The sequence below is a fragment of the Cuculus canorus genome, chromosome 3 (genome assembly GCF_017976375.1).
Source record: "Cuculus canorus isolate bCucCan1 chromosome 3, bCucCan1.pri, whole genome shotgun sequence".
Lineage (NCBI taxonomy): Eukaryota > Metazoa > Chordata > Aves > Cuculiformes > Cuculidae > Cuculus > Cuculus canorus.
The window spans coordinates 1,895,928-1,923,058 of NC_071403.1; the positions used below are offsets into that span (position 1 = coordinate 1,895,928).

A 27,131-nucleotide genomic window follows, 5' to 3' on the forward strand; every position below is an offset into this window, starting at 1 on the left:
GGGAAAGGTCAGGAAATTTTTATCAGAAAAAAAATAAAATTTCTAAAAGACCACAAAAATGTGGGTATCACTCAGGGTGGTCTTGTCAAAAGCATATCACGTCAGAATATGCTGATTTATGACAGGGAAGAAAGTCTTGTCAACAGAAGAGAAACAGCAGATGTCATGCATTACTGTCTCAGGGTTTACACTGTTTCAGATGATACACTTAAAAGAGCAGACAGAAAATCGTTTAGAAAAGACTCTTCCGTAAAGCGAACACACTGGTGAGGGGAGAAAAAGATTTGGAGAAGAGTTTTTGGTGGTCCACATTTCCAACCAGACGTGTGTCCAAGGATCTAAGGTAGGTCTGGTGTTCTTCATTACTTTTCTTAGATGATTAGAGACTAGAAATCTTACTTTTCACAAAACATGATACGTTAAATCGGGAAGGGCTGCCAGGTTAGAATTTCATCTACCCTGAAATATTGTAGAAAGGGTGCAGAAAACAGGATGAAATTTCACATGTACGAATGAAAACCTTGTACGTCTGCAAGAGTAACTGCACGAGTAAGACAGGGCATGGGAGAGCAAGCAGTGCTGTAGAAGCAGATCTGGGAAAGGCAGCTGACAACTATATCTCAGAGGTTGTGACTCAGAGTGTAACAAAAGCAAATCCTTTTCACCATTCTGTGACATTTCCTGGATGGTAAAATGATAATAATAAATGATAAATAAAACTGATTTGTGAAGATACTTCCTACGTGAATGGAAAAAAATGGTGAACAAGAACCTTCTAAATATATTACGGCTATAATTATCCAGCTTTGAAATCATTGTAACTGTTTTTTCGCCCTGTCTTTAACTTAACATTGTTTTCTTTTCTTTCGGGTGTTTGGTTTTAAGTCTTAAAATAGAACACATTAATTATAATCTACTATAAGCTTTCTTAGTACGGAGCAAGCGCAGTTTTCTTCCACCTCAGACTGTTAATTCAGCCATAACAAAACGTATAGAAGAACCTCTGATACTTTTCTACAGCTTTGTACTGATGTAAATGATTGTACAGGGTAAAGCGTTATGAAGATATGGAAATAACTAGCTTGGTTTTCACAGCCAGGTAGGATGTCCGATATCGCTTCTGAGTTTAAGAATGCAATGCATAATTGTTGGGCTTGCCAAAGAGAAGTAAGACAAGTGCTGCCCTCAGACTGTTATAATTTTGCATAGATGACGAGTAATAATAAATAAATCCCAAACATTTCCTTTCATAAGAGAGGTGATTTGCTGCCAGATTATATAAAACCAACTAACAAACGATATATATTACGTATAGGACAAGTGTCTTCTTGTTCACAACCTCTTTAGCCAAGTTCCTAATTGCAAGGCAAGAGGGATTACTGTGATTTCCACAACAGTTCTTCATCCTTCAGTCCCCACCTTACTTGTGTGTAAACTCCCTTCTTGTAGGGTATTTACTTCCATTAATTACAGTATTTTTAACGTGCTATTAACTGTGCTTAAATATCCTTGAAAAAGAAAAATACAAGTAAAATCCATTTCTGCTTACTTTTAAATTTATTTCTTGATAATATTCTCTCTCTAACAGCATCTTCATGACAGCATCACTCATATCTTAGCATCACAATACGCTCATCCAAAGTGAATGGTTATCTGACAGTAAACTTCTACTGGTATGAGAAAAGAGCGTTCTTTGTGGGATTGGTTTTATTTGGTTGTGGGTTTTTTTCTTCATTTTAAAGGATCTGAAATGCTTTGAAAGCTGTGGACAGACCATTCAAATGGTGTTTTTATAGCTACTTTGCTTGGACAATCGTGACTGTTTGAAGGTACAAAGTCTGTTGGTGCTAAAGATCTGTGTCAGATAAAAGAAGACAGATTACCTTTGTCCAGGCTGTCTAAATTGAATCATGCTTTGCATCTCCTGGAAGGATGCTTGCTAGTTGGCAGAAGCCAAAACCATGCCAGGGAAGATATAAAAACCAGTAAGGACTATCTCATGTCATTCTAAAAAGTGCATCTTAGCCGTGGTTTTATTTAGTAGTAATCCAGGAAACATCATAAATCTAACACTTGACTTTAAGTTGAATATAATAATATCCACCACGTGGACACAAGCCAACCTGTGTTACATGAATTTATAATATTACTGCACATGTGTGACGTGGCAAATTTCAGAGAGAAGAGGAGATCTCAATAGAAAAAAAACTAAAATATTATATTGTGTTTGTTTTACTAACCCAAAAGTTTAATCTAGCCATACTCAAAATGAACTGGGCTAACGTCCAACTAGGTCAAAACCAACTTAAAACTCCATGCTACAAAGCCACATTCATCCACCAATGACAAACATTCGAGGATATATACGCTGATTTTGCACACAAACACTTTGCTACTGATCAGTATTTAAATTATTAAATTAGTAAGGAGTGAAACTGAAAGTGAACGCAGAGCTGCCTTTGAACACACAGCAGAAACAAGGAAAAATTAAAAATCTTATTTTAGCATAAATCCTACTGTCTTAAATTGCGTCTAGGTCTTTAGTACAAAGGCAGAAGAAAGCTTCTTTTACAGATTTCACACTGGGATCACTGCCCATCATGCCTTATGTCAGAGTTTCATTGAGAGGGTTTTCTCCCTGCAACAGTAGAAAAGCTGCACTGTAACTAAAGTTTGGTACAATTATTTCAAAGAACGAAGCAGAATTTCAATTACTCGCACACTGTATTTTCAGAGAGAGCTGCGTATTCATTTGGAGGCATTAAATAGATACAACCGCATCTAAAAGGAATGCTTTTTCCTGTGACCTCAGCCGTCAGAAGAAGAAAAACACAGCTGGGAGCAGTATCACAAAGCAGATGACCTAGAGGAAGAGAAGGCTGCAAGCTGTGCCTCAGTAGGGCACGGACAGCTGCAGAAATGGAGCTGTGAGGCAGCCGGCTGCAGAAAGCCAAGCCAAGCAGTAGCGTCGCTATGATAAAGCGGTGGGAAGCTTTTTGAAGCCCTGACAAGACTCCCCAAGCAGCGTGGTCGATTGAGAGAGAAGCGCTGCGCGGGGCACGATGGCCTCTGGGAGCTCTGGGGAGGAGAGGTAAGGCGTGTGCACGCCAAAGGGCAGGAGACAGCTGGGCTACAAGAGGCACCGGGAGAAACCACTCGCTGCCTGCTGACCCAAACAGCGAAGAAACGAAGCCAGGGCTACGCTCAGGCTTAGGGGAGGTGAAGGTTAGTAAGCCACTTACGCAACCGGTGTGAATGGCATGTGAATAATGAGAAAAAAAAAGAAAATTAAAACTGATTTTTTGGCGGGTGAGGGGACCTTCAGTGGGGGAAGTGTATTTCCACGGGAGATTGTTAAAGGAGACTGTATTGGGAAACTGAATACACTTCTGGGAAGAGACATATCAAGGCTCAGCAGGGCATTCTGTTAAAATGAAAGATGAGACCTAGCCCTGAGCCGGCTGCCAAAACCCAGCCATAATCTGAAAGCAATCTTGCCAGGGTGGCCTTCCCCGATGGTCTGCCGCAATGGTCCTTTCTATACCTATAATAAAAAAGGGATAAATGGAGAACGCCTTGGTAAAGGACACAAGCAGAAAGTCCCTCTGTGTGCCTAGGGTGACAAACTATGCGGAGATCTGTGGCTGACTTTCCACTCTAACCACCGTGGCCAAGACATAAAAACGTAGCCGAGATGACTGTGAAAAGGGTTAAATCCAATCCTGGGCAGGAATTCTGCCTTAACACAATAATTCAAACAAGAAGTTGTAGCTATTCATTCTCCTGTAGTACCATCCCTGCTGATTTCTCTGCCTCATTTACTGTATAAGCTGTTCAAAGCGTATCACTTCAGGGTTTTGTTGCTGTACAGAGGAGAGGACGGTCTGAGAGCAACAAACAATAACAATAATATATAGCAAAATATGAACACCTGAAAACATTTTTAGAGCCTTGAAAAGTGCAAAGACTCTTATTACCTTTGTAACATAAATGAAACACAAGAGGAATTGAAGTGGTTGGTAAAACACCACCAGCATAGATTTGAATAAAGCTCAGGCGTGAAGTGTCTGAGAGTTGCTGCAGTAGGAAGAATACTTCAACAGTCTTCGCAAACTCACTGCGCTTTTAGTTCAGACCAGTTAAACAGATGTGACCATGGCAAGAACTACTTGCTAATTTTACTAATTCAAAAATTAGCACTAATTTCTGATCCAAATTGAGAGGCAAAAGAGGCGTCAGGAAAAAAAAATAGGCTGTTTTCCTGCCCTGGTTGTTACAGAATCATAGAATAGTTTGGGTTGGAAGAGACCTCAAAGCCCACCCAGTTCCACCCTCTGCCATGGGCAGGGACACCTCCCACTGGCTCAGGCTGCCCAAGGCCCATCCAACCTGGCCTGGAACCCCTCCAGGGATGGGGCAGCCACAGCTTCCCTGGGCAACCTGGGCCAGGGCCTCACCACCCTCATGGTGAGGAAATTCCTCCTGATGTCACTCTTGAGCCACACAGGACACTGTATGTGGATTATATTTGAAGAACCTCTGATTCATTAGATAATATTTGGAAATCTCTCAGCTAAAGTTTTCTTGACTCATTCTTTAATATTGGGAAAAATGAATGGAGATGCTCAACAGGGTCTTTCCTCTGGATTTCATCCTTTTTTCTCTTTAGGATTTGTTAGAAGATACCTGAAAATGAGACATACCTGGCGGGGGGGGTTCGGTCTCATTAGGAAACCCTTTATCCACCAAAATTTTTTGTTAAACCCCTCAAACTTCTTATTACACATGAAGTCATGGGTGAAATACTTGCAACAAAGGGATGAAACCTCATATTTAGGAAGAAAAACAAGTTTTCAGTAGAAACAAGCCAAAAAAGTCTGCCTTCTTTTCCCTACTCATCTTATTAGCTAATGCCTTGAACATCACTGCAGTTTACAGTATGTCTCGACAGCATCCTCTTGAATGATAGCTGTTATGGATTAGATTAAAAAATAAAGATTTAGAGAAAGTAGCTAGATCATCTATGAAGCTGAAAATTTTCATTTTTATCCTACTATAGGAACACAGTTCAAGAGAGCCAAGAAGACCTGAGCTAAGTTTGCAACAGAAAGGTTTTTGAAGCAACAGGATTACACCAGTAGACCAAAACAGTCGATGCTCAGTCATCATTCTCCATTTGCACTGTATGTGTCTTGGAGGTTTTGCTAGATGAGGTTTGGTGTAGCGACCTGTATCTACCATACCTATCACAGGGCTGATTTGAAACTATCTGGTGAGGGGCTGGAGAACAAGTCTGATGAGGAGCGGCTGAGAGAGCTGGGGTTGTTTAGCCTGGAGAAGAGGAGGCTGAGGGGAGACCTTATTGCTCTCTACAACTACCTGAAAGGAGGTTGTGGAGAGGAGGGAGCTGGCCTCTTCTCCCAAGTGACAGGGGACAGGACAAGAGGGAATGGTCTCAAGCTCTGCCAGGAGAGGTTCAGGCTGGATATCAGGAAAAAATTTTTCGTGGAAAAAGTCATCGGGCACTGGCAGAGGCTGCCCAGGGAGGGGATGGAGTCACCTTCCCTGGGGGTGTTTAGGGAATGGGTGGATGAGGTGCTGAGGGACATGGTTTAGGGAGTGTTAGGAATGGTTGGACTCAATGATCCGATGGGTCCTTTCCAACCTGGTGATTCTGTGATTCTATGATTCTATGATCTGGAGGACCAAAGAGTGGGTCAGACCTTTATGAGGATTCACAATGTGTTTGGTGTGCACTTCAAGCATCTTCCAAGCTACTGCATGCCCAACTTGTGCAGTAAGTAGACGCTGTTGGGGGATTTGCTTCAAAATTATGCTTTTAGTAGGCTCCAAAATACTAACGTACATGCCATCCTAAATCATCTGTTCCTGTGGTCCTCAGGTGTTAATCCCCATGCGATCAGTAGAGAGAAGTAGTCATAAAGTCTTGCGCTATCCTTTCATAGTGATCTGTTTGAGTACAATCCAGATTAGATTTCTTTAGGTCCAAATTTATAACTTTTGATCTTAGCTCAAGCAGCATTTAATCATTAAGCTGTCAGCAGCTCAGTTTCTGACAGAAACATTCTGGGTGGCGTTAATGGAAGACCTCCTTCAATTTTTGTTCCTGGTTCGCTCAGGTGATCCCTGGTTGTGCACGCTGGCTGCTGTGAATCACACTCATACACACCTTCATTTATCTCGAGGTTTTGCAGGGAGCCAAAGTAATTACCTAATGGCTGTGGATTTTTCTGTACTGATTATTCACTTATGTCAGTTCCTAGCACCCAGTCTTGATGTCTCCTGGAGCACTGAATTTCATTCAAATGCAAACAATAATTTTTCTCATTTTTAAACTGTATGACTTCTTTAATTCTCCAAGTAGCTATGAATTAAATCAGGTTCTCTGTGGTTACTGCTTCTGCCATAGGCTTTTTCTTTAATTTCCTTTTTTTTTTCTTAGAGATATCAGTCAAACTTAAGATGTTAAAAATAACCCCAACATATATTCTATCCATTGGCTGAAAGTGCAATACCTTTAGCTGCACTTCATATTCCAAGATACCATCAAGTGAGCAATTAAAGTTACCCCATATCCTAGAATGTTTCAGCAAAGTGAAGTTGAAACATCATTTGGGTTTCCTAGTTGATGATTGGGCTTCCACAAAAGTTAAATGTGATCGTAACTCCGTCATGAGTTTCATGCAAACTCTTTTGAGAAGGAGATGTCACATACTAACAGTGCAGAGGGTCAATCTTTCGTACAGCTTTGGAAATAGAAAAGTCACTTCCATTCCCATGGTGAAAAATAAATGGCAAAACTGATAGGTTTTACAGTTTCAGTCATGTTTAGGGGAAAAAAATCCACTCTAGATGATGTAATCTAATGTTATGTCTAATGAATAATGACAGGGGAAGCCATGCCAAGACCGTACTACAGCAGCTGAGCAAAACAGCCGATGTTTCAGCAGTCAATCTTCATTACCATATATCCTATTGAAAACTATTTCTTCTGTAGTAAATACATAGATATGTCTATATGAGAATATTTATTTATTTATTTATTTATTTTGTGTAACCCTAAACGGCTAAATACATTCACAGTTAAACTGTGATTTTATTGGACAGAGGACAAAAAATGTCCTCTGTGTCTACTACTTAATCACATTTTCGGATTATGAATTCAAAAAAAAATTGCAGTATTTTTTTAGAGATTTTATGGATTATATATTCTGCAAAGAAACTTCAGAACTTTTGAAAATAATCAGAATCCATAAACGTTGTTTAACAGTGGAGGCAGACACACATTTTGTGGCTGCCCCATCCCTGGAGGGGTTCCAGGCCAGGTTGGATGGGCCTTAGGCAGCCTGAGCCAGTGGGAGGTGTCCCTGCCCATGGCAGGGGGTGGAACTGGGTGGGCTTTGGGGTCCCTTCCAACCCAAACTGTTCTACAATTCCATGATAATTTCAGATGCCCGGGTACTGTGAGGGGAAGACTGCGGTGTCACATGTGGAGCAAAGCTGGTTCCAACAGCTGAGCCCTGCAGCCAGGGTGAGGGTGTGGCACCTCTGGGACAATGTATTTAAGAAAGGGCAAAATGCTGTTTGGCAGAAAGGAGAGAGGGGGAAAAAAGTGAGAAACATCCCTGAGAAAGCCAAGGTGGGAGAAGTAAGAGGGGAGGAAGGATTCCCCTGCAGCCTGTGGAGAAACTGCAGTGGAGCAGATGTCCACACTGTAGCCCATGGAGAGGACTATGTTGGAGCAGGAGAAACATGAGAGAAGGAGCAGCAATGAGGAGCCGTTATGGACTTATCCAGCCTCCCATCCCAGATTCACCTGCGCTGCTCTGGGCAGGACCAGAGGAGTCATCAATGCATGAGTGAGGTTGAGTCCTGAAGGAAAAAATGAGGAAGCTGATGTTTTAATTTATCTTTGTCTTTCACTATGTATATTTATTTTAATTGACAATAAATTAAATTAATTTTCCACAGGTCTCTTTTGACCGTGATGGTAACAGTTAAGTGACCTCCCTGTCTTTATATTGACCCGTGAGGTTTTTGACCTTATTTTCTCTCAGTGTCCTGTGGAGGAGGAAGAGAAAGCACAACCAGGTGGACTTCTGGCAGGTATTTCTTTAACCAAATAATACAAATTTTCTGTGTTTTTTTACTTGGAAGAATCTCTGGAGAGAGGTTATGCTTTAGACTGTATGTCAAGTAAAAAGCTGAGTGCAGAAATATATATAAAGCAGCTCTTGTCTTGTATGAATGTTTTACACTGATAGTAGGTATGACCTGAAGAGGAATGAATGAATAATGTGTCATTGTGCTGAGCTCAGTCAGGGGACAGGACTTGAAACAATCTGAAGGTTAGGAGAGGCCAGAAGCAAAATACATGAATAGGTATATATGCGTGTGCACCTGAGACAGCTTATTCCGTGCTTCTCCTTCAGAGATATTTAAAATCACAATCTTTACAACTGGTATTTGAATACATCTCTGCACTGAACGCTGATATTCCTATTGACACCACAGTTCATCAGTACCCAAGGTTATTGCTCAGCCGGAGCAGGAATGGGGAGATGGACCCACTGGGCCAACGAGCAAAACACGGTGTATTTTAAAATTCTGCTGGCTTTTATAGAGCAGTTTAACACAGTTTCAGAGCTGTTTGGACACAACCCAGCGCTTTTGAAGCTGTGCTGTAGCCAAAGCTTTGCACAGCACAACTAATTGTTGTAAGGTTAGTCTGAGTCCTGATGGGATTTCACAGGTATAGAATCATGGAATCATAAAATAGTTTGGGTTGGAAATGACCTTAAAGATCATCAAATTCCAATCCTCTTGCCACGGGCAGTGACACCTCCCACTGGCTCAGGCTGCCCAAGGCCCATCCAACCTGGCCTGGAACCCCTCCAGGGATGGGGCAGCCACAGCTTCCCTGGGCAACCTGGGCCAGGGCCTCACCACCCTCATGGTGAAGAAATTCCTCTCCAATTTAAACTCATTGCCCCTCATCCTATCACTACAAGGCTTTGTAAACAGTCCCTCCTCAGCTTTCTTGTAACCCCTTCAGATACTGTAAAGTCGCTCTAAGATCTCCTCGGAGCCTTCTCTTCTCCAGGCTGAACAACCCCAACTCTCTCAGCCTGTACCCATATAGGAGGTGCTCCAGTCCTCCTATCATCCTTGCAGACTCTTCTGGACCCGTTCCAACAGCTCCATCTCCTTCTTACACTCAGGATTCCAGAACTGGACACAGTATTCCAGATGAGGTCTCCCAAGAGAGGAATAGAAGGGCAGAATGCCCTCCCTCACCCTGCTGGCCACGCTGCTGTGGATGCAGCCCAGGACACGGTGTATTCAGCTAACACCATTAGAAGAAAAGTTTTACCATCAAAATACCGTACAAAGAACTCACATTTTTACACCACTTTTAAGGTCACAGTATCACAGTGTTCACTGTGTACTTCAGGGAGAAGAAATAACATAAATATCTCACTGGGATACAACCAGAACACAAAAAATAGGGAGCTTTCAAATGGAAATAAAACCTTTGTAAAATGTTAATACAGTGATGACTGAGGGATATCACTCACTAATAAGCAAATGGAAATATTCCAAAAGCAAGGCTGTGTTGAGAAGATGATGTTCTCATTTACAAGCATTCTGGCCTCTGTGCCTTTTTAATAGATGCAGCAGTTACAAAAACAAGATTACAGAGGCCCTGCATAGACCCTGTGGCATCTGGTTAAGTGGTCCACAATCTGTCTTCTTTTTTTCCTTGAGGCCCACATCAAAGATGTGCCTTATTTATCTTTGTATAGTTGCTGTGCAAGTGACCAGACTTACCATGTAAAAACTTGAATGGATGTGTGTCAAATTGCACCTGGAGGAATCCTTTCACCTCCTGTAGGGACATGTTAAACGGATCTCTCGTTTGAAATCTTTCTCCATCGTTTTTGCAAAACAACTTTCATTTCAAAGGGCTGTAAATGTACTGCAGCAGTCACACAGCCACTGAATTTTTTAGGTTTCTGTCTGTCAGTCTTTGCTGCATTAAAGGCATACAACGAAACCAAAAATTTACAACAAACTACAGCGTGAAAATACTGTCATCCTAAAGGAGTGAGAATTCTGATTTTGCTTTTTAGAATAATTGAGTTATCCACGGGAGAAAAAAATGCTTTTTGTTATTCTTATTTCAGACAAAAAACCCAATCCATTAGATGGGAAATAATGTGTTTTGCAGCCAACTGAGTAAAAATCAAAATATTCTGAAATGATTTACTCAGGAATAACAACAACAATTTAACCTGAAAACAGTACAAATGGAGTAGAAAAGGTATCATATTAATACAGGTATTGAAGAATATAACTAGATTCCTTTTATTACATGAGTTTTCCTGGAAAATGATAGTGTAGTTGGTTAGGCAATAGGGTTTAGCTGCAGCTTTTCAGCACAGCTGCAACAAACAAGCAGCCCACAGTCTCTATTAAAAGGAAATAGATATTGATGTAGGAATACCTGAAGATAATGAGACTGATTTCAACGAGAGCTGGAGTAGAGCACTTCTGTGGTTCAGTTGAAATCTTTAATTTACCTCTTAAGACGGAAGGTACTCAAAAGAAAAATAAGGAATGCGTTTGAGTATCACATACCTGCTAATGACATTGGAAGCGATTACTTTTTTATAGATCAGTTGAAAAATAGAGCAAACAGAAAAGTAGAAACATCATAAAAGTATTCAAAGAAACTTAGTCAACTCATAAAATAGACTTAAGGCTCGCTTTTTCTTTGCACAACGCTTAGCTTGTTCTTTCATCAGCAGACACAGCGAACAACCACATCTTAAAACAGAGGTAATCCACGGGAAAGACAGAGACAGCGTTGTGGTGGTTTCACTCATCTCTTTATTATTACTACTGACAGGTAACTGAATTTCTCCTTTGCCTGAAGCCATACCACCTGAGGTTCTAATCTTGTCAGATTTTATGTGCTAAGCATGGTTGAGAGAGCTCTAAGGAATAACAGGTACTGCAGGAAGCAGTTATTCTTCCTCTTGACTAGTGACACTTGCCAGTGCGACACACTTCAAGTACAGATTTCCCTGCCGGTGACTTCATACTTTCCACAGTATTATAGTAATAGTATGTAATAGCCTCTGTGCTATGATCCAGCAGACTCAAAATCAAAAAATATCAGCTTATCTCACAGCTTTATCCATTTTGCCCGGTTGGAGATACATCAGGAAAGGACAAAACCAGAGAAGAGCCATGGAACTTGTGAAGGGGCTGGGAAACAAATCTTATGAGAAGCAACTGATGGAACTGGGGTTGTTTAGCCTGGAGAAGAGGAGGCTGAGGGGAGACCTTATTGCCCTCTACAACTGCCTGACAGGAGGTTGTAGAGAAGTGGGTGTTGGTCTCTTCTCCCAAGTGACAGGTGATAGGACAAGAGGAAATCATGTCAAGCTGCATCAGGGGAAGTTTAAATTGGACATTAGGAAAAACTTCTATCACTGAAAGGGTTCTTGGGCACTGGTAGAGGTTGCCCAGGGAGGCATTTGAGTCCCCAGCACTGGATGTGTTTAAAAGGTGGGTAGATGAGGAGCTTGGGGACATGATTTAGCAGTGGACAGGTAAGGTGGGATTGATGATCTCTAAGATCTTTTCCAACCTGATGAGTCTATGATTCTGTGAAGCCAGGGGAAGGAATATGAGGTATTCTGTTTCTTGCACTGAGAGCCTTTCTGTAATTGTTAACTGCGATTATTCTTTTCCTCCCCACTTGTTTTTTTTTGGTGTGTGTTCCCCACTTTGCCTCCATAATCGTCTTTGGCTGCAAGACCTTTTATCAGGACATAGGTTCTTTCAAAAAGAACAGTGTTTCCTGAAAACTGTAACAAATTATTTTCAAGGCTGCCATGAATCCTACTTTGGATTTCTATTTAACCTTAATACTGTGTTTAGTTTTTACCGGTGAATTATAAGGCATCTGAGAAATGCTCACGTTTTTTTCCACTGGCTTTGCCTTCAGATCAATAAAGTCAGTCAGCGAGGCTGTTATGAACAAATAGAAGGTATTTTAAACACCACACTTCTTCTTGCAACGATTATCTATACTCAAGCATTCCCCTCTATCCCAACTTCTAGGCTTTAACAACGCAGTTTTAAATCTAGAGTAGAGTTCAGTGGAGCCAAACCTCAGTTCTACTGGTGGAAATCACAAGTGATCCTGATCCACTGGCTGAATGTATTTCCTCTGGCTTGAGTACCCTTCACATTTTTAGATCATTTCTTTAAAGCTGATGAATCTCACTTAATCCAGGAAGGGAAAAAAAAATTTACTAATCAAATTTTATGTCTCTACTCCATTCCTACATGTTATTATTTAATCATCGTTACCCTGTGTCTACCAGTGTCTCAGAGACACCTCGGCAGTTAGCTGAGACACTTCTATCCTTCCCTTTTCTGAGCTGTCATTTTGGTTAAGCTGTTGACTTAAGTGATGAATCACATCCTTTGGTTACTTGTCTTGTATTACATGACATCTTATATTCATTATTCTAATATTTCATGAAAAAAATGTGAATTACAAGGTATTGTTTTCTGAAACTTTACGGGGCTTTATCAAAGCATATACAAAGTGGAGAGTAAATGCATACATGGAAAACAGTATACCTATCATAGTCTGGCCAAAGACACAGTTAGTCTTGGCACCCCGAAGTCATTACCAAGTCAAAACAATAAATATTTCATATAGTCTCAAGAAGGAGCCAGTAATGAGTGTATATAAAATCCACAGCTGCATAACTTGTTGTGCCAAGTATTCAATTGAGAGCAAGTTCTGCGTGTAAGGAGACTCAACTTAGGATTTGAAAATGCTCTGCATAAGAATATTCAACCTTGATGACTTGTTGATAGAGATGGGCAGGTAGGAGTCAAAGCTTGGATGTAGACAGTAGTTGTGAAACTGTCAGTTAAGGCAATAGAAATACAACTGTCTAGAAAGAAAATAAAGGAAGTGTAAAAGAAAGTATGAAAAATGTAAAATAAAGGAAAAAAAAAGTGAAAAAATAAGGAAAAACCAGCAGGATATAAAGATAAATCTACTTTCCGAGACTAGGGTCCACTCTAAGATGGATATCATGTGTAAGAACTGAGTGCCTCACTAGAAAAGCACCTAAAGGATACCTGTGGGATAGGTAAATATTCGGAGATATCTATTACTTTGTGCCTTGCTTTTTCTAACATCTCACTTGATTTTACTGATGGAAGCCTGAGTTAAAAGTGATGTAAATGCAAGAGGCAAACCCAAACCTGTGGCAGTCCTCAGAGCTGGGAAGCTGAAAGGTCTCAGTGTCACAGTACCCAGTGCCACAAAACACTGTGGTGTTTACGTGACTCTAAGTGACAGAATTAATCTCATGATCCTCTTGTGGGCGGTTCTTTCTATACCGATATTCCCTTTCTCATCTTTGTGTCAAGGACTGTCACACACCTGGGGCTTTGGAAAGGATGTCTCTTAATGCAGAATACCATGGAGAAGTAACTGAGTAAATAGTAAGTAAATCTTGTTTTCTTTAGGCATACACAAGTCCTTGGACAGGGTTCCTTCCTAACCACGTACTGGAAATGCTGCTTTCTGGAAATCTTGGCTTTCCTGTTGTTGCCTGGGGGTAAATCTGTACAATCTGGTATATAAGAATACCAGAATATTGCTATAAGAATAGCAATGAAAGGGGAGTGTGGGTACAAAGTAAAATTCTCTGCTGCCTGCCTCAACTGCTCCCTCCCCAAAGCTTAGCGCTCACCCCACGGTTGGTGCGTATCTGCCCAACACTGGGACCTTATTCTCCTGCTAAAAAAAAATTATGTAGATGATTATGTAACAGTGCCACCTGGTGCTACCGGCCAACACAATGGCTGGAGCGTGGAGGGAAGAAAACCAACCAAACAACCAAACAGAAGGAATCAACTTACTTTAGGACATTAAGAATATGATAATATGTTGTTTCAGCCTTTGTGCTCCTCTACAGACATTTTTTCCGTTATTTTGAGAGAGAATTGTTATTGCTTTGTACTGAAAAGGTAAAGGAAAATCTCTGAAATTGTGTAAATTGCAAACAGTGCTATTAAACTAATAATTATATTTTGTATTATTGCTAATATCTGAAAAATTTTCATTACAAGTCCTAATATCCAGTCAACAATTCAAAAGTATATATATTTGTGTGCTATTGAAACAAAGTTACTGGGAAAGTGTTTTAGAGGGAAAGTACAGAGTGAATAAATTTAGTAAAAGTCTGTTATCAGCTGAAAACTGGACTTTTGTTAATTATTCTACTACAATTCCTTCAGAAGAAGACACCCCAAGCAAGGAAATAGCAAAACAATCTGGTGTAACCAAAAGATTTCTTTATACAAAGTTTTTCTGCTGAATTTCCTCTTGCAATGATGATTTCCTGCTCAAATTAGCCACCCTGGATTTATTTCTGATTTCTATGTTTATTGTATATGTTTCTACTCACACACACAGAGACAGATAGACACACACAATATATGCAAGAAATGACCATCAGCTATTAAATGTTATTACAGCTCCTTTTAGCTTGACAACCCTCTTGACCTCACATGGAAGCATCCTCTGAACCACAGGAGGTTTTCTTGCTTTCAGCCTTGGCTCTAGTAACAAAAAAGCACAGAATTACTTCATTCCAGGCACCAGATGGGCTGGTAAGTTTGTTCTAGTGTCTTGCCACCAGCTTGCAGACACAACAGACTACAGATAACTGTCACTAAAACAAAAATACTTATTGGCTTCCAAATGATAGTACCAAATCTGTTGCTGCAGTATGTTTCCATTTGTCCATAATCGCACTGAACCTTTAGTTCTTGTCATTGCAGAAGCCTGGGAGGATAACATAATAGGGTCCTCCTGGGCCATGAGTTTGTGCTCTGCTATCTTCGTTCGATGTTCATCTTGCATGGCATCAGCTGGAAATGAGTGGTGCTCATTAGAAATGACAAACAAGACTTATTGACTTTAAAATACAGCTTCTTCACAGAGAGATCCCAGCAACTTCCAAGTCCTGAAGGATGGGTTGGCTTTTCTTTGACTCCTGTGACAGTTTTCCCTTGCACTCACTCTATGGCTGCTCCTTTTTGAAGACAAGGCACCGTTTCTTTACCTATGGTGGGGAGCGTCACTGTTGACCTCATACAGAAGAATCATTTAAAGGTCAAACAAAAACGCCAGACAAGGGTCTGCTGTGGAAGAAGCAGATTAACCGGGGTAGGTTCTGCAGCTGATATATGTGCTGGGATCCAAATCACCCAGAGTTGATCACGCCACGTCTGTTACTCCCCACTCCCAAACTTAAAGATGATGAAACACATTATAAAGCCACCTCTCTTCAAAGAAATCAGTAGCCCGTATGCCTGGAGTCCCCTTTTTGAGCTTGAGGGGGGCGAGATAATGATTGTGGCAGCTTCTCTGGAGATAAAGAACTGGATTCTCTATTTTACTTCACTGGGATTCAAAGCCAGGGATTCAGTGTTAGGAGAGCCTGACACTGATTGAGTATTCTTAACTCCCTCTGGATTTATACCAGCTGGGGTAGCCCCAAATCCAAATGTTTTCCTTCCACTTAGGGGCTTTATTCTTCTTTTTGGGGTGTGTGTGTCCCAATTTTTAATTATTCCTATAAAAGATTGTTGGCTGCAGCATTTTTTCCCTTTTGAATAAATTCTGGAAAATCACATTAAATTTTAAATCAACCTAAGATATCACAAGTCTTACTTGGTTTATGTGGTTATTAAAATGGACTAGTCCTAAAGCTGAAAATTTCGGAGAAGAGAGGAAAATAACAGACAAGGTTGAAAAATGGGTTATTATTCAGGGATCACAGACCTCTAAGGGCTAATCATTGCCCGCTTTTGTTATGCAAAATGGCATCTGGTGTTCAGCTTCCACATTTGGAATAAGTGTTGTCTAATGAACCTGCTTTTCTACACTTGCTTTCTACTTTCAGCATCCTGTTAAGCGCACTGATGGCTTATCTCCAGTAAGAATCAGATTTTTAAAGGGAATTAAATGAATCCATTCAAAGGTACAGAAATGTAAATCCAGTTATTAGTTAGGTCATTGGCAGAATGAGACTACCCATTAGCTGGCTTTTTTAGGAAGAGCAGGAGATGCACAGATGTGAAAGGGGAGAAGTGTCACACTTTTGACTGACTTTCCTTTCAGTCTTTGCAGTGTGGCCCGTGGTGCTTTGTACACAGAAAGGCAAGGAAATGCAATCCAAGGGCAAAGCCTAACTAAAGACAAAGACTGTAATGCCATTTTTCTTCAGTGGCAGAGGATTTTTTAGGAGACCTGTCCTATCCAGTAAAGCCGTTGCAGGGGAAACAGGTAGTGACTTTGGTTGTGGATTATGTGATTCAATGACTCCAGTTAAGAGCTGGAATATTTATCCTGGTTCTGGCCTCCTCCTCCACTTGTCCTGCAGCACAAGGCATTGGAAAGCAGTGTTGAGAACTAGGCAGGTCTCTTATCACAGAATCACCAGGTTGGAAAGAACCCATTGGATCATTGAGTCCAACCATTCCTAACACTCCCTAAACCATGTCCCTAAGCACTTTATCCACCCTTTCCTTAAACACCTCCAGGGAAGGCGACTCCACCCCCTCCCTGGGCAGCTGTTCCAGTACCCAATGACTCTTTCTGTGAAGAATTTTTTTCTGATATCCAACCTGAACCTCCCCTGGCAGAGCTTCAGGCCATTGTCCTGTCCCCTGTCCCTTGGGAGAAGAGCCCAGCTCCCTCCTCTCCACAACCTCCTTTCAGGTAGTTGTAGAGAGTAATAAGGTCTCCCCTCAGCCTCCTCTTCTCATGTAGGGACATGAGCTGGGTATGAGACAGATAAGTTGGGTCAAGAGCTGGAAGATGTGTCACGCGTTGCCAAGAGCATCCACACTGTGGGAAATACGGATGTGACTCCAGCCTGTACTTGTTTGCCCGTAAGCGATGCTGCTCTCAGGAGCCATGGAACAGGAAGGACAGTCCAGGAAAATGCTGTCAGGCTTCTATGTTGCCCTTTGAAGACAACAGGTAAGCTCATCCTTGGTTTGCTCCAGCAACCATTCTATTCAGCAGGTACTCGATTATTCACTGACGTGGGTTTCAGGCAAAAAAAAAACAACTCCAAAAGATACGGTGTACAGCTTGAGTTTGTAAATTACAGCCTTCTCCCAACTGACCAATTTGCAAAAGCACCTAGATATAGGTCTTGAACTCTCAGTGGGATTCATCTGACCAAGCACAGGCACCTAAATGTGCTCATCTAATTGTGAACAAGTTATTTTAATGGGTGCCCTGCTACCAAGTGACTCAAATAGGTCAGCTGAATCCCTCTTTAAAAGTGTTTATATCTCTGTTGACTACAAAGTAAGTCCCAAGGGACTAGTTCAGATGTAGATGTCTACACTGCAGATGTCTAAAGTTAATGAGATGAGTCTTAACCATAAGCATCCTGCTTACTCGGGAACAGGAAAAGAGTTTGCAAGCAGCTACTGAAAGATATAAATGAAAACATTGTTCACTTACAGCACTTTAATTCCAAGTGCTCCGAGCAGTGGGAATGTAAAGATCTGGAAGAGAAATCTAGAATGTAAAGATCTGGAAGAGAGTTCAACCCCTCTTGAAAAGCACTGACAAGCTGACAGTATTGTTGCTACTCTCATAGCACTTTTGCTACCTGCACCGCACTGCTCATAGAGATGGGGATGGGCTTGGGGGAAAACGTGCTATTCTGACACTCATGGTAACGTCACCTGATGGGTTGACATCTAAGACACTGGAAAAAGACTTTCTCAAACAAGGTAAAACGATCAGCATGTAAGATGAGCTAGAAGAATTCATTTTTCCACTTAGTTCTTTCTAGTTCTAGTTTGTTCAAAATAGAAAAGCTAAGAAGTAATTGCCGTAGTGTTGCCAGGGAGCTTAGTGTCATTTTGGATCAATTGTTATTGGTTTAACATTATCAGCACCCTTGGGCTTTATTTAGTGGCCGACACCTTTTCATTTCATGAAATGAAATGCTTTTATTTCATTTCATCCGTATTTCATTTTCCTAGTAAATCGGGAAGATGGCAGGTTTGTTATAAAATCATTTTGTGTTTTGGGGAAACTGGGCTAAAGTTATATACCTTCCTTTGAAATATATCATAAAAGACGATTCAGTTCCTGATGAGGCACGAGTGTATCTAATGGCGTATTCTGTAGGGTGGTTCGTTTTAATTGTCATGGTGGGATCTGTTATTACACAGTGGTAGAATGGGTCACTGCATTATGAAATTAAAGCCGATACGAGGCATTCGTTTTTAGCTTATTTGTAAATTCAAGAATTTGGGATAAAAATACACTGACTATAGAGGCACTGTACAGCAACATGCACAGCAGTGGCAAATGTCTGTTAATAATAAACAGCTGTGTGAGGTCAGATGCTAAAGGATATTCGAGGGAGTGGCACTCTGGGATTTTGTCATATGTGCATTAGTCCAAATGAAGGCAGAGGAAAAGTATTTGCGGGTAGGAATCATTTCTATTGCTAGAGGTTACTCTTCAAGGGTAATTAAATGTACTGGCTTGTATTCATATTGCTCTGCCGTAAGATGTGAAAAATAAGCCAAAAATGTTTTTGATGGGAAGAATTGCAATAAGTTTGCTGGATTTTCAAAGTTTAAAAATTAATAGTTGTTTCCTGGATCAGTGACGGAAGGATGACTTTTCTGATTTTTTGTGTTGGATCCCTGTGGCTTTCATTTCTGCCCTGAGAGGAGATACAACATTCAGCACCTGAAAGCACTTCAGAAGCACATGGTTTGTTCATGCATCTCTCTGCTGGTCCTCTCCTTGACTAGAAGGACTAAATTCTTCTGAAAATCTCTGTTCAGTTTCCATACAAATGAAAATAAGAACCTCGCACTTCAGTAGCTTATATAACGTTATCAATCCTTGTAGATATCACACAGGAAGATTGGTTTAGGCAACGGTTAAAATTACTGAAGACACTGATTTAATTTAAATCTTTCAGCTGACCTCACAGAGCCAGATCTTTTTATCCAAATTCAGTCATTTTGTCAATGAACCACAGCATAAGACAGTGGAAAAAAGCTACCCTCGGAGTTCATTTTACTTAGTGTCTGCTACAATATCTTGTGTTATCTATGTTCCTACACAAGCCATAACTTTTATCAGCAGGTAAAGTACTGTACTTTATATGGAACTGACAAGAAAACTGAGTTCTTGAACACACTTCCACTTTCAGAAAGTGAATCTTGATTTTAAGTGCATCGTTAGTCAGATACTATTAATACAAGACAGAGGTTTTCCTTTGCCTTCTGTAAGAACTTCCTGCTATTAAATCCTGTGGTGGGATTGCTGAAGTGCCAGGAATCATTCAACTTCTAATATTTAGTGACCTCCAGGTATGACTGAAAAAGAAATAAAAAAGAGAGACTTTTTTATCCCTGCCTTTTTACAGCTCTCGGGAAGAAATAAGTGAAGCTAAGCTGAAAAATGCAGGTGTTACTGTTGTCTGTGTCAAATCATCAATACCAGTCCACCAGCATCATTCAGAGACTTGAAGTAACAAGAAGAGGGTACTGCCCACTTCATACTATTGGATCGTCATTTTCTACAGGTATTTTTCCCCATGTTGGTCATAGAAACTTTGACAGAGTCATCATATTTAATCCATTAATTTTATAATTTTTGATATATATATATAATTTTATACAAGGACAGGCTGAGACAGTTGGGGTTGTTCAGCCTGGAGGAGAAAAGACTTCGAGGAGACCTTAGAGTAGCTTCCAGTGCCTGAAGGGGCTGCAAGGAAGATGGAGAGAGGTTATTCATAAAGGCTTGTGGTGACAGGATGAGGGGGAAAGAGTATAAACTGGAGAGGGGCAGATTTAGACTGGACATACAGAAGAATTTCTTCACGCTGAGGGTGGTGAGGCCCTGGCCCAGGTTGCCCAGGGAAGCTGTGGCTGCCCCATCCCTGGAGGAGTTCCAGGCCAGGTTGGATGGGCCTTGGGCAGCCTGAGCCCGTGGGAGGTGTCCCTGCCCGTGACTTGGTCTGTTCACCCTGGAGAAGAGGAGTCTGAGGGGGGACCTCTTAGCAGTTCATTATTTCCTCACAAGTGAAGAAGGAGGAGCAGGAGCTGAGCTCTTCTCCCTGGTGACCAATAATAGGACAGAGGGAATGGCAGGAAGATGTGCTGGGGAGGGTTAGGTTAGACACTGGGAAAAGTTTCTTCACGCAGAGGGTGGTGGAGCACTGGAGCAGCTTCCACGGAAGCAGTCGCAGTCAAGTCTGACAATATTCAAGATGCATTTGGACGAAGCCCTCAGACACATGGTACATGTTGGGGTTTTCCTAAGCAGGGATCAGAGTTGGACTCGATTACCCTTGTGGGTCACTTCCAACTCAGGTCATTCTGTGACCTACCAGTAAACACGTTTATGTTCATGTTCTAACATATGTATCCAGGGAATCACAATACAAGGTTGTTCAGATTCAGGCAAATGTCTTTCCATCCATGATTCTTGTTTTCATTTTTGCTATGTCCTGTAGCAGTCAGGACTGTACTGCCCTGATGGGGCTTCATGTCCAACAAAGATCACTGCTGAAGAACAGTCTCCAGTGCTACAGTTCAATAGCAACATCATTGTGCAATTGAATACCCAGAAGCACTTCTTTCTCTTAGGATAAAAGTGATTATTTTATGTCAGATTCTTAGAACAGAATTTATCATTAATGTCAACCACCAACAAAGTTTTCTCCTCTTATAACACCTATTAAATAGCAATGCTATGTTGGTGACAGCAGCCAAAATTCTCATGAAAATAGTTTTATCCTTAACACACTGTGCACTGGGCTGTCTCCGTGCAGCTGACACTTAACTATTGTATTTCCTACTTTTCCTACTCATTTATCATTACTTCATTATGATAAATCATCAAGTCACACAACGTGAGGTAAAGAAAGATCTATGTGATCATTAGTATAGCAAAATTTTTCTTCCATGTAGCTTTAAATAGGCTTGAAAATGAGCTTCTATCCGTATATTTTGAGAGTTACAAAACATTACCAAATCTTCAGTTTCACTCTTTTAATCTTGGCGGGGGTCACGGTTCTTAGTACTACAAATACTTTACAAATTCACTTCCACATGAGATTTAATGTGTGAGAAGCGAGGTCTATTATTTTTCTCATCTTTTAATCAAGGGGAACCTGCAGAACAGCTGTGATTTCAGGAATCTCAAAATATGTGCAAAAAAAAGTCCTTCTCTACAGTCCTTCACTTCAATCTTGTCATAATATTTCAGTAGTAAAAACATACAAATATAGATTTCTTTAAATTCTCAGCAAGTTCACTGTTGATCTCTGCTGTCTTTTTGTCTGTGGAAGTTTCTTTGCCTCACCTAAGATTTCAAGGTTTTATCACCTCTTCTAACATTCAGTATCTCACTCTTTTTTTTTTTCAGTTCTTTCCAATAGACTGCAGAAAATTAAAGAAAGGAAGTGACCAGTGGTGACAACTCTCTAGCAGCTGCAGATAGAAACACTTTCTTTTCTCATTTTGAATGAACTACTTATTTCTGCCTATTTTGAAGGTACTTCACAGCCTGCCTGTTTTTTTTTTTTCCTGAAGCCAGGTCATCTAACAGGTCAATCTATTACTGCCCTGAATTGGGTCTGCTCCGTGGAATTGTTCATCGCACTGACATGCATGTTTGCAGCCCCTCTCTGCTGCCTCTCCTCGGTTTCACTCACTCTTTCGGGAAAAAGGAAAGGAAAGGAAAGGAAAGGAAAGGAAAGGAAAGGAAAGGAAAGGAAAGGAAAGGAAAGGAAAGGAAAGGAAAGGAAAGGAAAGGAAAGGAAAGGAAAGGAAAGGAAAGGAAAGGAAAGGAAAGGAAAGGAAAGGAAAGGAAAGGAAAGGAAAGGAAAGGAAAGGAAAGGAAAGGAAAGGAAAGGAAAGGAAAGGAAAGGAAAGGAAAGGAAAGGAAAGGAAAGGAAAGGAAAGGAAAGGAAAGGGAAGGAAAGGGAAGGGAAGGGAAGGGAAGGGAAGGGAAGGGAAGGGAAGGGAAGGGAAGGGAAGGGAAGGGAAGGGAAGGGAAGGGAAGGGAAGGGAAGGGAAGGGAAGGGAAGGGAAGGGAAGGGAAGGGAAGGGAAGGGAAGGGAAGGGAAGGGAAGGGAAGGGAAGGGAAGGGAAGGGAAGGGAAGGGAAGGGAAGGGAAGGGAAGGGAAGGGAAGGGAAGGGAAGGGAAGGGAAGGGAAGGGAAGGGAAGGGAAGGGAAGGGAAGGGAAGGGAAGGGAAGGGAAGGGAAGGGAAGGGAAGGGAAGGGAAGGGAAGGGAAGGGAAGGGAAGGGAAGGGAAGGGGAGGGAAGGGGAGGGAAGGGGAGGGAAGGGGAGGGAAGGGGAGGGAAGGAGAGGAGAGGAGAGGAGAGGAGAGGAGAGGAGAGGAGAGGAGAGGAGAGGAGAGGAGAGGAGAGGAGAGGAGAGGAGAGGAGAGGAGAGGAGAGGAGAGGAGAGGAGAGGAGAGGAGAGGAGAGGAGAGGAGAGGAGAGGAAAGAAAAGAAAAGAAAAAAGAAAAGAAAAGAAAAAAGAAAAGAAAAGAAAAGAAAAGAAAAGAAAAGAAAAGAAAAGAAAAGAAAAGAAAAGAAAAGAAAAGAAAAGAAAAGAAAAGAAAAGAGAAAAGAAAAGAAAAAAGAAAAGAAAAGAGAAAAAAGAGAAAAAAAAGGAAATATTATTAGTTTTATATAGTCACTGCACCATTTTCTCTCTGTTCTGGTTTTAGCAGCAGATCAGTCCAGGGGTTGGGTCTAAACTGTGACACTGGATGAAAACAGCCTTTCACATTGCAAAGGAGCAGGTGCTGCAGATATTGATTTATCAGGAGGCCTCAAGTAAGGCTCTGACTTTTGTTTCAGACTGTTGTGAGAACCAAAATGGATTCAGACTGAAGCACATCAGTGACAATGAAATATGTGGACAGATTTTTTTCTTTTAAGGCATCAACATCTGATCTTTCATTTATTGATCCCTGGGCAGCCTATGAAACCTCTTACAAGCTTACTTTAGTACATACATTAAGATGTTACAGAAGTATCCAAATATTTTTATTGTCCTTTTCACTGCTGGTAAATCAGATGTAATATGAGGTAGAAAAATATGAGTTTTCTCAATGTGATGCCACAGTGCAGCAGCTGACAGCCGACCAGAGCGAGAAGGCTACAACTTACATCTATACCGGAACCAATTATATCCTCTTAGTTAGTGGGAAAAACCTGACAGATGTAAAGTGAGATTCAGGTGAACGGCTCTCTAGAAAAGCCTGTAGGTCCCTGCAGACAGTGAGGGAAGCTCAAAGGTAGAATTTTATATAACAAATGTCTCAAGTCAGATTAGATGTTTCTCATTTTAAAAAGCCATATACCTCCATGCTTCTCAGGTTAGCGTTGGATCCTCAAGTGTTGGCTCATCCTAAATATTTGTGTGGAAATCTTCAAAGTTGTGCAGCAAGATTTTCTTCAGCCTCCTGTACTCTGAGGAAGGTGGTGTGTTTTTCTTTGCTTTACAGCATTACAAAGGTTCCAAATCATAGGCATTGAAGACTTTCCCCCTCCACCTCATTAAAGCACAGCTTCTATTTCAAAAGCCTTTCCATTTTAACGAAACAGAGAACAAAATGATGTGTTTTGTACACAGGTCCCAAGACTAGCAACTTGTTCAAATCCTCTCCCTGAAATATCCTCTAGAAGACTTGATGGGGAATGACTTTCCTGTCTTAGCAGTGCACACCTCATTTCCAGTAGCAGTCTCTCATCCTATTTAAAAAATAGATTATTCAGATAATCATAAGCCATGAATTTTGCTGTCACCAGCAATGCAGGTAATTGTTAGTTTTACACTTCCTTCACAAAAGCAGATGATTAACATCTGGCTTCCAAAGATCCATACAAACGAAATGTAGATGAGGTTTAAGAAATTTGAGGCTGACAAAGTTTTCAGAGAGATTAACCTAAACCATTACCTCATATTGAATGTAACGATTGTGAAGTGACTGATTGACACAAATCAATAACTCCCTGAACCTCCTTCACAGACTGATTTAGTCATCGTTTGCCCTTCGCAGATCACAAGTTCCTTCCTCCTAAAGCCTTTCTCTCCACCCAGAATTGAAACCAATCTTTAAAATTCATCCCTTATGACTTCTAAAAATATAAAACCCTTAAAAGAACATTGAGATCAGGGAGGTTCTTCAGTGCTGTAATGCACGTCTTTTCTTTTTGCCATGCATTTTTGGAGCGTTTCCCTCATATTACAGGCCCAAAGCGTTAAGCCATCTCCATCGGCTCCATTCTCTGTTGCGTCCCAGGTAGCCACACAGTCCGGTGGTTCTTTCCTCAGTCAGAGGTCCCAAACACTGAGCCACTTTTCACAAAAGAAAACAGCCAAAAGTACTGCTAAATGCCTCGTGGGGGATACAACTTTGCAGCGCTTCAGAACTACCATATCTGCTGTTCAGTAGAACTTAATTTGAGGTAATATTTAGCTTGTTCAGAGGAGGGAAAGCAGCTGGTTGTTGTGCTAATTATCTGGAATATATATTGTATATGTCCATACGTTCCTATACATTGTAGAACAGAAATTATTGCTTCAAGGCCCTTTCTGGCATTTAAAGTAATTGCAATTACAGATCATAGAATCCTAGAATCACAGAATAGTTTGGGCTGATTATCCAGTTCCAATCTCCTGCCATGGGCAGGGACACCTCCTACTAGATCAAGTTGCTCCAAACCCCATCCAACCTGGCCTTGAACACCTCCAGGGATGGGGCAGCCACAGCTTCTCTGGCCAACCTGTTCCAGGGCCTCACCACTCTAATGGTGAAGAAATTCTTCCTAATGTCTAGTCTAAAAAAAACCTCTTCAGTTTATATTCGGGAACGGGTACAAACTGGAGAGGGGCACATTTAGACTAGTCATTAGGAAAAATTTCTTCATGATGGGAGTGCTGAGGCCCTGGTCCAGGTTGCCCAGGGAAGCTGTGGCTGCCCCATCCCTGGAGGGGTTCCAGGCCAGGTTGGATGGGCCTTGGGCAGCCTGAGCCAGTGGGAGGTGTCCCTGCCCATGGCAGGGGGTGGAACTGGATAATCTTTAAGGTCCCTTCCATCCCAAAGTATTCTATGATTCTATGATTATGGTCAGTGATTCTTTTTAACAATCACATAGTATTTACAATGACCTGAAAGGTCATGAATATTCAGCATATCTCAGGAAAAATCTGATATTTTGCAAGGCTGCCCTCTCGTTGGTTTCCTGACAATAATGAAAAGGTGTCAGCCTGGAAGAAAATGCCAAAAATATGTCACAAAGATATTTTGGTTTTGTTGTTCTGTACTCTTGTCTGTTCTTTCTATGTCACATTACAGGAAATGTCAGTTCTGCATGTTTACTCTTAGCAGCTCTCTGTCTTTTATCTGCTTTCTATTTCATGGGTATCATTCTCACTTGTCAATTGTGGGGATGCACTAAGGTCCTTTCTACCCTTCTTTATCAGTCATATGGTATTTCAGCCTCTACACGTTATAGCTTACATATGTTTTTTGTTCTGTGATTTAATGTTTCTGATTTCAAAGCAAACACATTGAAAAACAAGTCCTTTCCTCCCTTCCTGCTTACCACTCCCTCCTCTTAAATCTATGACAACAGCAATAAAACGAAAAGAAATATAATTCCTTTCCTTTTGGATGAAAATATCTCAGCAATGTCAGAACAGTGGGATTTTTTTTTTTCCTGTTTAAAACATTACGGCTCCTCATTGCCTTTGATTCAAATTGAATACTGAATTAATAATAACTTTGTGCATATCCATTCTTTTCTCCTAATAGAGCTATGAAATAGTCTCTCATGCAATACTGGAAGCTTAAGCCTGACTGATACTGAACACTTTCTACTACAAAACACATTCTACTATCGCTGCTGATGGGAAGAAAGACTATGGAAGCAGATTGCATGGGCAAGAATTTAAAGCTTGAAAATCAAGATGACTTTGGAATATGAGCCACCTTCTTATTTCAGTGCAGTCTTCCTACGTGTAGCAGGTTCTTTGTCCATGTTATTGTGACTGCAGTTTTGGTCAGGTGAGGCTCTCATCTGAGTATCCCTGAGTTTAAGAAAGATTGAGCACTGCAGTCAGAGGCATCTCCTTGGAATGGGCTTCTTACACAGGACAGGATTCTGCTGAAGGTAACAAGGCTCTGGCAGAGCTCATCGTGAAGCAAGACCTGTCATCCCGAGAGGGTTGCAAAGAAGGTCAGATTCGATGGGAGTGACTTAAGAAATATGAAAAATTATTGAGAAGAATGTCATCTGCCATGTCTTTCAGGCATGGGGGCTGCAAGTGGTTTATTTGGGCTGAATGTTTTTTCTTTAAAAAAACATAAAGTGTTTGCAAATTTAATTATGATCTCACACGTGGAAGAGGATATAGATATACAACTCAAAGTGATATTCTTTTCCTCTTTGATTAGTTTAACTCTTCCTACTATTATAAAATCACAGAATCATTAAGTTGGGAAAGACCTTTGAGTTCACCAGTTCCAACTGTACCTGTCCATTAGTAAATCTCATCCCTGAGCACTTCATTATATACATATTAATGTATATAAAATGGCTGCATATAAAACCACACACTCCTAGGACTAAATTAATAAAATAACCCCTAGAAACCAGAAATTACAGAAAAAGGAAAAGATTTGGCATACGTCTCCATGTCCAAATGTCCCAAAATCTACATTACAGAGTCAAATGCACTTGGGCCAGCAGTATCTCACAAAAAGAGAGAATACTGTTGAAGTCATGGTTTGAAGGTTTGGTAGATGTGGAGCCACTGCTTGTACCACGAGATTAGAAATGCTGTGGACGTATGATACCTGGTGTAAGCTCACTTTTGTTCAAGTCTGCATAAAAAAAAGTTTGTAAATCTTTGTAGTGTCAGACTTGATGTCAAATCTGATATTTTTCACGTGTAACACTAATTTTGTGCTA

General features: G+C 41.0%; 1 long non-coding RNA gene across 1 annotated transcript; it reads left to right on the forward strand.

The window, feature by feature from the left end:
- Nucleotides 1–20,722: 20,722 nt before the first annotated feature.
- Nucleotides 20,723–26,767, forward strand: LOC128851761 (uncharacterized). Its single transcript, XR_008449193.1, has 3 exons — nucleotides 20,723–21,691; nucleotides 23,531–23,633; nucleotides 25,973–26,767. It is a non-coding gene; the product is annotated as an uncharacterized LOC128851761 (long non-coding RNA).
- Nucleotides 26,768–27,131: the final 364 nt, after the last annotated feature.